Below are 12,155 nucleotides of genomic sequence, written 5' to 3'. Positions count from 1 at the left end.
TACCCCACTCCCCTCTGAGGCCCTCAGTTTGTTTCTCATAGTCCATAGTCTCTCATGTTTCATTCCCCCTTCTGATTACCCCTTTCTTTATCCCTTTCTTCCCTACCAATCCTAGTCTTATGTTCCATAGATGAGAGAAATCATATGATAGTTGTCTTTCTCTGCTTGACTTATTCTCACTTAGCATTTCTCCTCCAGTTGCAGTCCATGTTGTAGCAAATGTTGAGAACTTGTTCTTTCTAAGCTGAGTAATATTCTATTGTATATATGGACCACAACTTCTTAATCCAGTCATCTGTTGAAGGGCATCTGGCTCCTTCCACGGTTTAGCTATTGTGGACATTGCTTAGAACTATGTGGGGTGCATATGGCCCCTCCTCTTCACTACGTCTGTATCTTTGGTAAACACCCAGTAGTGCAAATGGCTGGATCATAGGGTAGCTCAATTTTTAACTTTAAGGGACTCTCCACACTGTTTTCCAGATGGCTGTACCAACTGTGCATTCCCACCAACAATGTAGGAGTGGATCCCCTTTCTCCACATCCTCTCCAACAATTGTTGTTTTTTTCACTGCCTATTTTTGCCATTCTAACTGGGTAAGGTGGTATCTCAATTAATGGTTTTGATTTGAATTTCCTTGATGGCTAATGATTTTGAACATTTTTTCATGTGTCTGTTAGCCATTTGTATGTCTTCATTGGAAAAGTGTCTGTTCATTATCTTCTGCCCATTTTTGATTTGTTTATTTGTTTCTTGTATGAGTTTGAAAGTTCTTTGTAGATCTTGGATACCAGTCCTTTATCTGTAGTGTCATTTGCAAAATATTCTCCCATTCCCTGGGCTGCTCTTAGTTTTTTTACTGTTTCCTTAGCTGTGCAGAAGCTTTTTATCTTGGATGAAGTCCCATAAGTTCATTTTATCTTTTGTTTCTCTTGCCTTAGGGATGTGTCAGTGAAAAAGGCTACTTTGGCCGATGTCATAGAGGTTGCTGCCTATGTTCTCCCTCTTGGAATTTTGATGGATTCCTGTCTCACATCGAGGTCTTTCATCCACTTGGAGTTTATTTTTGTGTATGGTGTGAGAGAGTGGTCAAGTTTCATTCTTTGCATGTAGCTGTCCACTTTTCCCAGCACCATTTATTGAAGAGACTTGCTCTTTTTCCCACCGGATGTTTTTCCTGCTTTATCAAATATTAGTTGCCCAAAGACGAGGGAGTCAATTTCTGCGGTCCTCTATTCTTAGTTCCATTGGTCTATGTGTGTCTGTTTTTGTGCCAGTACCATGCTGCCTTTGTGATCACAGCTTTGTAGTACAGCTCGAAATCCGGCATTGTGATGCCCCCAGCTTATTTTCCTTTTCAACAGTTCCTTGGAGATTCGGGGCCTTTTCTGGTTCCATACAAATTTAAGGACTATTTGTTCCAGTTCTTTGAAAAATGTCCTCGGTATTTTGATTGGGATAGCATTGAAAGTTAGATTGCCTGGGTAGCATGGACATTTTAACTATGTTAATTCTTCCGATCCATGAGCATGGAATATTTTCCATCTTTTTATGTCTTCCTCAATGTCTTCAGAGTGATTTATAGTTTCTAGAATATAGGTCCTTACGTCTCTGGTTAAGTTAATTCCAAGGTAACGTATGGTTTTTGATGCTATTGTAAATGGATGGATTCCCTAATTTCTCTTTCTTCAGTCTCGTTATTGTGTAGAAATGCAACTGATTTCTGAGTATTGATTTTGTATCCTGCCACTCTTACGAATTGCTCTATGAACTTCTTAATAGTTTGGGAGATTGGATTCTTTTTGGAGGTTTTCCATATGAGTATCATGTCATCTGCGAGAGAGACATTTTGACTTCTTTCTTTGCCGATTTGGATACCTTTGATCCCTTTTTGTTGTCTGATTCTGTCAAGGCACTTCTAGTACTATGTTGAATAATAGTGGCGAGGTGGGCATCCTTGTCGTGTTCCTGATCTTAGCGGAAAAGGTTCCAGCTTTTCCCCATTAGATAATCTATTTGCTGTAGGCTTTTCATAGAATGGCTTGCATGAGATTGAGAAATGTACCCTCATTCCTACACCTTGAAGGGTGTTTAATCAGGAAAGGATGCTGTATTTGTCAAATGCTTTTTCTGCATCAATTGAGAGGATCATATGGTTCCTGAGTCTTTTCTTGTTGATATGATGTATCACGCCTGATCAATTTGTGAATGTTGAACCACGCTTGCATCCAGGTATGAATCCCAGGGGAATGGGATAGACCGGTGATGGGTAGTAAGGAGGGCACGTATTGCATGGTGCACTGGGTGTTATATGCAAGTAATGAATCATCGAACTTTACATTGGAAACCGGGGATGTACTGTATGGTGACTAACATAATATAATAAAAAATCATTAATTAAAAAAAAAAAACCTAAAAAAAAAAAAAGAGCATGCAACTCTTGATCTTGGGGTCGTGAGTTCGAGCCCCATGTTGGGTGTAAGGATTACTTAAATAAATAAAACTTTAAAGAAGTTATAGATTATATAGGAAGTATAGCCTAAGGATACTTCATTGATAGAAATAAACTTTACTGATGTAGCTATAACTCACGAATATGCTCATATTACTCATGAACGCTAGCTTAAGCAGAAATGCTCTCTTCCTATGGTTTTCATAAACCATGTGCAGCCATAGAAAGGATTTAAGTTAATCCAAAGTTTAAAATATAAGAAATTTAGTTCAATACAATTTCTAAAAGCAGATGTCAAATTTGTGCAAAATATTAGTGCTTAATTTGCTGATGCATTTTGAGTGTCCTTATTGAGATTTTCCATTTAAAAACAATTAATGGTTTTTTTCTTTATATATATTTTCCCTCTTTCTTTCTTTCTTTCTTTCTTTCTTTCTTTCTTTCTTTCTTTCTTTTCTTTCTTTCCTTTCTTTCTTTCTTTCTTTCTTTCTTTCTTTCTTTCTTTCTTTCTTTCTTTCTTTCTTTCTTTCTTTCTTTCTTTCTTTCTTTCAAGTAAGCTCCACACCCAGCACGGAGCCCAAGGCAGGACTCAAACTCACGACCCTGACATCAAGACCTGAGATGAGATCAAGAGTCAAATACATTGTTTTAAAGATTTTATTTGTTTATTTGAGAGAGAGAGTGTGTGCACATGCAGGAGTGGTGGGGGGAGGGGGATGCAGACTCCCCGCTGAGCAGGGAGCCCAATGCAGGGCTTGATCCCCAGGACCCTGGTATCATGACCTAAGCTGAAGGCAGAGGCTTACTCGACTGAGCCACCCAGATGCTCCTATTTTAACCATTTCTAAATGGAAAAGTCTCCTCCTCTGAGCATTCTTTTTTCTGGCCAGTAACTTGCATTAGTGATTTTCTCTAGGGCTTCTTGGAAGTATTTTATGGATTCTACAGCTGTTGATGAAGTATAACCAATCCTTGATTATGTCGGCCACCAACGAGGGTGTGGGTGGGGGATGGGAGGACTCAGACCAAGGAAGGCTCAGCATGGCTCTTGTCCCCAAACTCGATTTCATTAAGACAGCTCAAGTTTTGCTGGTTTCACATGTTGGGGTTGATTTAGAGAAAAATCTAAAAACGATGTTTGAGAACTGAGGGACTACATGATCTCCAGAGCCCTTTCCAGGTGGGGCATCACACTGACATCTCACTTGTTCATTCCTCAAGGCTCTTCTACGCCTGTGGTCTTGGGCTGCAGATTCCGTACGTCCTGCGCTTCTCAGACGCCCCTCACTTACCTATGAAATGACTCACCTATGGCTGTAGAAGAGGTCAAATTATATTTAAGGGACTCGAAAATTCTGGAGCCAGTGTCCACTTGGACTGATCCTTGGTCCACAAGAAGCGTGCTCTCCGCAATGGCATTCTTGAAGCGGTAAGGATATTTTCATTCCGGATTGAGTTTTTGCGCCATCTGCTGGGCGTGTTTATTTTGCACATACTATAAGAACTGCGTTTACCCTTAGAGCTTTTAAAATATGGATTACTACTTTTAAAAATTGTAAAATATATGTTTATTCTAGGAAATGGGTCAGTGTAGGAAATAATAAAGGGTAAGACAAAAATCCAGAGACACCTGCTGTTTTAATGACATTTCTTTGTACACACACACACACACACACACACACACAAATCTATTGTCTTTTGGTTTTGGCTTGTGTTTTTTAAACACAAATCTGAGATCAATGCTACATTGGTTTAGGCTGTGGCAGTGGTAAAAGGAGAGGACGCATTGCAGATCTAAGATTCATGGGGAGGGACAATTGGGTGATTCACTTTTCCTAAAGAAGGCAGGAATCTTAGGTTCCAATTTAATCAGGCAAGGTGGAATAGAGGCAGGGTTAGGGGAGTGGGTGAGATCCTGGAAGAGTGCCTCACATTGCTCAGAATCACAGGTAACAGATCCCCAAATTACTAATTCCAGCAGTAAGTGTAGCTGGCCGCTGAGACACATATCATAGAACAGGGAGGCCTTATAGATCCAGGAGGGGACAGACATGTGTATAGAACTAACTAGAAATATAAGCTTGGAAACACAGAAGCAGGGGTGCTTATCCTCACCGAGCAATGGGACTTCGAGAAAAATGTAAGTGAGTCCTGGAGGTGGGGCCATTCTTGGCATTTAGGAATGGCTAATGGAAGTCAGGTTGATGGAAGGATGCAGTGACAGTGAGCTGGGAAAGGTGACTTAGGTCACATCATAGAAGTCCTGAAATACGTACTGAGAATCACAAAGCATCACCAAGGTGTTAAAAGAGGAAAGCGATGGGGGCACCTGGGTGGCGCAGTCATTAAGCGTCTGTCTTCGGCTCAGGGCATGATCCCAGTGTTCTGGGATCGAGCCCCACGTCAGGCTCTTCTGCTAGGGGCCTGCTTCTTCCTCTCCCACTCCCCCTGCTTGTGTTCCCTCTCTCGCTGGCTATCTCTGTCAAATAAATAAATGAAATCTTTAAAAAAAAAAAAAAGAGGAAAGTGACACAATGGGACCCATTTTAGGAGGACGTGACTATGGTCGTGCTTTGTGGAGATGTGAAGGACCGAAGGCAGAGGAAACAGGTTTGAGTCTGAAGCTGGCCTGGTAGATACAGGGGAGTGTTAAACAGAGATGATAATTCATTAGTCTGTGCACCTAGGAAACAGAGCGCAACCAGAAAACCACAATCCGAGAATAATTACTGCTAAACAAAGCAAATTTGGACGCAGTCGTGAAAGACGTCGGAGAATAAACATATGGTTCTGCGGCTCTTTCACAAAGCACAGACTTCCACATTGCCTAGGGCACCCTGACGGAAACTGGAAACCCTTGGAATCACAGCCTCAGACGGGCTTCCTGGGCATCCCTGGGGCCTGAGAGACACCATGGAGTGACAGAGAAAATGGAACAGAATGGGGACATGAACAGACAAGCTGCTTTGCTGCTGGAATGGTAGGGAAGTAGAGGCAGTCAGCACTGCATGTACCAACATTGATCAGTGACAGGACCAGGCACATTCCAAGCTTAATTGTAAGCCAGGAGCACGTACAGAGCCTTATGCCCAGAGCAGGGGATTGGTGGGAAAATTTCCATGTCAACATACCTCTCCCCATTCCACTCCCCCGGGTTCATCACCCCAGTCCCTCAGTCCCTCTTCCCATTATCCTTCATCAGATAGCTGTCTCAGAAAGAAGGGCCACCATGCAAGGACTTCAGGTAATCAGAAAAGATCGGCATGGAATCTCCACAGAGGCATTGGGAGAAAAATAGCAAAAAAACTGAGAGAATACATGGGAGAAGAAATATATCACAAAGCAGAAGAAAATATGAACAAACTTCAACATGGAATAAAAAAATTCAGAAAACATTTCTTCTTTGAAACAAGAGATCAGATACGACTCAAAAAGAAATATGATAAAAGGAGAGAAGATAAGAAATAAATCGAGCTGGCAGAGGTAGACCTAATGAGATTTATATCCACAAATGCTTATAGTAGGGGGAAAAAAAGGAATGAAAGCTAATGAGTTAATTATACATCTTAAGACAATCATAGAAAAATAGCACTAAACATACCCAAAATAGAAGGCATGAAATAGAAACAAAAATATAAAAATGAAATGAAATGAAATGGAATGAATGAATGAATGAATGAATGAAAAGAAGGAAGGAAGAAAGGGACAGACAGAAATTTAGAAAGAAAGAAATAGGGAGGGAGGGAAAGAAAGAAAGAGAGAGCAAGAGAGAGGAAGGAAGGAAGGAAGGAAGGAAGGAAGGAAGGAAGGAAGGGAGGAAGGAAGGAAGAAAAAAGAAAAAGTTTTTCCTCGACAGGATGAGAAATGTCTGAGAAGGCACAAATGGAACTGGGAACAAAAAGGGAGACAACTGCAAAAACTTCCAACATGAAAGAAAGCATAATGATGTTTTCCCATTTATGTCAATAACTTTGAAAAATTGGAAGAAATGGTTAAGCTTCTAGAAAAATGTGATTTACCAAAATTGTTTCCAGGAAAAAAGAAATGCCCTCTAGATTCTCATTTTGAAATGTGCTTCCTTAACCATCACTGTGTACCTTTCTTCCTGCCAACAAATGCATTTCCATCATATCATTTTAATGGCTACCTTGAATTATATAATTTTGTTTGGTAATGACATTGTTACATTTAAAAAAATATTTTATAATTTATTTTAGAAAGGGAGAGTGCAAGCAGGGGGAGGAACAGAGGGAAAGGGAGGTGGAGAGAATCTCAAGCAGACTCCATGCTGAGCAGTGAAGCCAGAAGGAGGTCCCGCCACAGGGCTTACTCTCACTACCCTGAGATCACGACCTGAGTCGAAAGCAAGAGTCGGTTGCTTAACCGACTGAGCCACCCAGGCACCCCCAAAGTTGTTAAATTTTTACTCTCCCAACCTAGCCACTCTATAACACAGCAATTAATACAAGATGCTAAATTTTTGCAAAGAGCTTTATCTTTCCTTAGAAGACATTCCCCAGAGTAATTGCTGGGTCAAAGGTGCCTATTTTAAAGCTTTTTTTATGCACTACGTGTCCATAATTTTTTAAAGCACGACAGGAAGGCATTTCTAGAAGAGAAAAGAACAGAGACAATTTGCGGTCCAGCAAATACAAAATGTGTCTGGAGAATGGAAAGGAGTCCATGAAGTAATACATGTACTATGACATTTGTAAATGAGATCCGCACAGCTGTATTTACGTGATAGTTATACTAATAGCAATAGTAAATATACAGTCATAGCAGGCAATACAACACTAACAATAGTAAAACAATTCAATCTTAAAAAAAAAAACAACTGTTCACTTGCACATCATATAAACTTATACCGATCTCTGTTCAGGTTAAACACTGTGTAAAATTATTTGACTAGTTTTCCAGAACAGAGCTGCTGGAGCTCTTGAAGCTAAATACCTCTGCTTACTCTCGTTTCCCTTGCCTCATGCCGTCTGCCTGCCAACCCCTCCAATTCAGTCATTGAGAAAGACCTTTATTAGAGTCTGTATAAATATGCAGATGATACTCAGGGCACTTGTGGTTCAGTCTTATCATCACCCGGACAACCCCTCGACCTCCTACTAGACCCTTCTGAAAGAGGTAGGCTTCTACATTTAGCTCTTGCTGAGAGCAGCTCCATCCCCCTAGAATGCCCTTCCCACTCCCTCTCTACCTGGTTTTCCCTGTTCATTTTTCAAGATTAATTCCATTGCCACCTCTTCTCGGGAGCCCTCCCTGATACCTCCCTTCCCAGGGAAAGCCGCCAGTCTCTCCACTCCCTCCCCTGGCCCCGGCAGTGTCCAATTGCAATGCACCTGTAGTATTTATTTGATTATGTATCTTCTTCTAGACTTTCGAGCTCTCTACAGAGGAACCACGTCTTAATTGTGTTGTTACCGTTGCTGGCCGATAACAGGTATTTAATCAATGCCTGCTGCGTGCATGAGGGAAGAGTAGTGGTAGTAGGTACCCCCCTCCCAGGGTACCTCCCGAGAGATGTCCCGCTGCTCCTGGCTCCGGTTATCAGCTCCAGGCACTCACTGTCTTTTCAAGTCTGTCTTCGCAAAAGGACAACTCATGACAGCTTCATAGTGTGACAGCATCTTAATCAAACACCAGCCACGATGAGCCTGCCGCGATAGTACCCAGGAAATAGGAAGTATTCTCAATTGGATTTTTTTATCAGTCGGTTAACAAACCCGTGAGAGCTTGCACAGTAGCTGTGGAGGAGGGTAACACATTTCGCCAGATAAAGCCGGAGCCTTTCCTACGGCAGCCCTTCCCTAGATGTTCAGGACTCTCAGAGCCAGGGACTTCTTGATACCTCGTAAGCCATGCCCTATGTCATATGGAATTGATTGAAATTATTCGGCTACAAGTAACAAGTTGTCTCATATCCTCATGTCCTACACTAGGTAGTATACTTCCTTACACGGAGGCTAAGTTCTCTATTGTCCTCTGTTATGTTCATTAAATAATAGAGTCTGTAAATCCCTCCATATCACTACATGGAGATCTCCCTCACTCTCTCCTTAGAGATGCATCGTATTCTATGCTTACGGTGCACATGGAAATACCATGGTTTCTTCAACCACTTGCCTCTATATGGGCATTCCAATATTTTGCAATAATAAACGATACTACAATAAAGAAGCTGATGAGCTGTGTTACTGATAAAGTACAGTGTATATTACAAATTAATATACAGCTAGCTACAAACTGATCAAATAAGTTAATGCAACTCACAAACATAAAGATTTTTACTCTCCAGGAATTAGTAAGTGAACTGAGGCGTGTTTTAGTATGTGAATCTTTCATTTGAAAAAGCAGTCAATTTTTGGGATGCCTGGGTGGCTCAGTTGGTTAAGCAACTGCCTTTGGCTCAGGTCATGATCCTGGAGTCCCAGGATGGAGTCCGCATCAGGCTTCCTGCTCAGTGGGAAGTCTGCTTCTCCGTCTGACCCTACCCCCTCTCGGGAACTCTCTCTCTAATAAATAAATAAAATCTTTTTAAAAAATTTAAAAAATGAAAAAGCAACCAATTTTAAATTACATTCAATTTATTCTCCAGAAAACCTAAGAACATCTAAAGAGAAAGGCATAATATTTTCTTGGCAGAAGTCATGTTGAAATTGCAATAAAGGAGTCCCTGGCTGGCTCAGTCTGTGGAGATGTAACTCTTGATCTCAGAGGTCATGAGTTTAAACCCCATGCTGGGCGTGGAGCCTACTTAAAAAAAATTGCAATAAATCCGGGAGTAGCAAATTTGTGAGGTACTTTTAACTTTAAAAAAATACTCCATCTTTTATGATTAAATTTCTATCTCTTTGGAGACATGATGTAAAGTTCTTCTGAAGATTTGCCAATTGAACCATTACTTTGAATAGCTAATAGATTTTGTGGGAGAAACTTAGAAATAATACAAGATGATTATTTTGTATGATTTATGTTCCTTCTTAAACTGAAGAAATAAGAGGAAGCAATAATTTTCAATCCTCTGGTTCACTGTTCTTTCTTAGCAGTTTAATTTTTTTTTTTTTTTTTTTTTTAAGTTTTCAGTTGGGACTATCGGTTGGTTGAAAATCCTTATTCTTTAAAGGACTTTCCTCCATCTGGTTTTTAGAGGATTCCTGTCCTTGCATTTGGCCCTTGATGTGTTTGGTCTTCCTGTGTTCAACTTGTGTGGTAAAATCAGGGAGGGGTCCCTTTTCCTGTCGGATGTGTAAGAACAAAGCCAAACGTGGGCCAAAGAATGTATATTTGGAAGGTGTGATTGTGAAAAAGCCTGGTGGGATTTCTAGCCGCTTTGAGGTGTTTCAGTCCTTAATTAGCAGGATGGGATTGGCAATACTAAGTGGCAAGATGGCAGATTTTTTTATATGCAAAATTTCCTGTGCGATCTCAGAAATGCAGCCATTGTTTAACGGATACAAAGTTCAGATGAAATACACTTAATTCTGGCACCGTCTCAAGGAGCTGTATATCATTGCGGATGGGTTGCAAGCTCTTCTAACTGAAGATTTTGTTTCTTTTTCTTGCTCTTTGCAGCAAAAGTAATTCGGAACGAAATGGTGGTTTCTACCCTCTAATCCACAAATGAACAGGGTGGGTGTGAACCTGCCAGTGAAGTGGTTTTAATGACTCAGGGCCCAGTGTCTGAGGCCCCTCGGCAGAGGCCAACCAACGGTGACGGGGCTGTGACGTAGAGATTAATATGTATCTTAGGCACAACTTATATACACGATTTAGTTTTCTCTTGGGACGATACAGTTTTTTTCCTAAATGGTTTTTAGCTTAAATATATATTTTTTAAAATTTTGATATGCAAAATTTACTGTGTAATCCAAAAAATATAGCAGTTGCTTAATGGATGTGGAGTTTAAATCAAAGATACTTAATCCTGGCTCAACCTTAAGGTTTTGTAGCATTGCCAGATGGGTTATAAGTGAAGATTTTGTTTCCTCTCTGTGTTCTTTTCAAGAACACTGTATATGTACTTTATATACATATACTATATAAATAAGAATGTATAGATAATATATATTACATAAAGATTATATAATATAAATAATAGATCATATATTATATAGAAATTATATGATATAAATTATGTATTATATAAATTATATATAATATGTTATATATGAATAATATAAATAGTATATATTATATAATAGTATAAATAATATAAATAAATATGATAATATAGAAACAATATATAATTTTACAGTGATAATGTATTACTATTTTATAATATAAATTATATAGTAATACAATAATAATATAACCTATATTCTGTATATACTGTGTGTGTGTGTGTGTCTATGTGGGTGTGGGTGTGTTATTTACACTGAAATATAAATACAGCCAGGGGCCAATTGATGTTAATATTAGTTGAACATTTGAAGTCAACATATGAGACTCAAAAGTAGAGTCAAAACTAAAGTTCGAGATTCACTGCTTATGGTGGATGGAAGACAGGTAGCAGATAAATGATCACTCCCTGGTGTCATATGATTTTAGAATAAGCTCTCAGTGGAAGATAAGAGTTGACATTGCTGACCACCCCCCACCTCTCGGGCTTCCCACCGCTCCTCCTCTCAGCCATTATTAAAAAACCATTCAATTGTAGGAGCACCTTGGAGGCCTTGTGTCTTTCTCCCCAGAGGCCTCTATGGTTTCCCAGCAAAACAAAGGAAACAAGGAAGTACAGTTTCTCCTGTTTCCAGTATTTCTTCCTTCTTATTCATCCAGCAGAAAGGTACGTGCACTTTCTCTTTACCGCCGGCCACGGGGCTTGCCGAGGCAACTGTCCTTAGGAAGGAGTGACAGAGGTAGGAGATCAGTCCTTGCAAAGACACTCCTTTTCTAAGGGGGCATTTGATTCCCTCCGAGCCTGGTAAAGAGAGATGAGGCTTAACGAGGCCACCAGATGTTGACTCTGGATATATATTGCCATGTTAATGTGTCGTAGTTAAGAGTGGAAGAGAATTGGGGTCTTTTTGTTGCAGCATGGACTGAAATAAAAATGGAAGCAAAGAAGTGAGCATGAGTGAACCTTTGGGGTCCTGAGAAAAGAACCTCCGCACTTAAAATGTGGGATGAGTGGTTGGAAGTGCATATTTATCAGGACAATGCTGTGTCAGGGAAGGAAGAATTTCATCTGCCCTTCAAGATTCTTCTAGCTGGACTTAGAATCAGTTCAACAGCAGACAGATTAACGGGAGAAAATAAAACGTAATAGTGGACGTACGTACAGGAAATGCACACGGACGTGGGAATTCCAAAGAGAGTGGGTCAACACTTACAGGAGCTAAGGAGAGGGGCAAGGGTCTGAAGATACAAAGAGGAGAAAGACCTGGCAGGAAGGTGAGAGGAGATGTTTGGAAAACAAAGGGGTTGCCTGGTTATGTAACGTTTGTTTTCTTCGGTAAAAGGGAGTGTCTGTTAATAGCTCTCTTCCTGGTACAAACAGGCAATTGAGGGGGAGATAAAGAGCTTTTCCTGAATCTGCTGGGTTTTCATTGCTTTTACCTCAAAATAATGTTCATGACCCAGTGGCCCATTTTGGGGTGGCCTGCCCTTGGCCCCTACAGCTGAAAATGGCCTAATCTTCTTCCTCTTCTCCTCCTCCTCCTCCTCCTCCTTCTTCTTTTTTTTTTTTTT

The 12,155-nt window shown here is 40.3% G+C and overlaps 1 protein-coding gene across 1 annotated transcript in view; it reads left to right on the top strand.

Moving 5' to 3' along the window:
- The window catches only part of ARL14EPL (ADP ribosylation factor like GTPase 14 effector protein like), a 30,271-nt gene that overhangs the window by 5,033 nt on the left and 13,083 nt on the right, over positions 1 to 12,155 (top strand). Inside the window, exon 2 of the mRNA XM_008709474.2 lies at positions 3,675 to 3,882. The gene's annotated coding sequence lies outside the window, so the exon portion shown is untranslated. The remainder of the gene's footprint in view (positions 1 to 3,674; positions 3,883 to 12,155) is intronic.

This window comes from Ursus maritimus, unplaced genomic scaffold (genome assembly GCF_017311325.1).
Source record: "Ursus maritimus isolate PB19 unplaced genomic scaffold, ASM1731132v1 scaffold_5, whole genome shotgun sequence".
Lineage (NCBI taxonomy): Eukaryota > Metazoa > Chordata > Mammalia > Carnivora > Ursidae > Ursus > Ursus maritimus.
The sequence above is the reverse complement of the archived record's forward strand: the minus strand, read 5'-3'. Positions and strand labels throughout refer to the sequence as shown.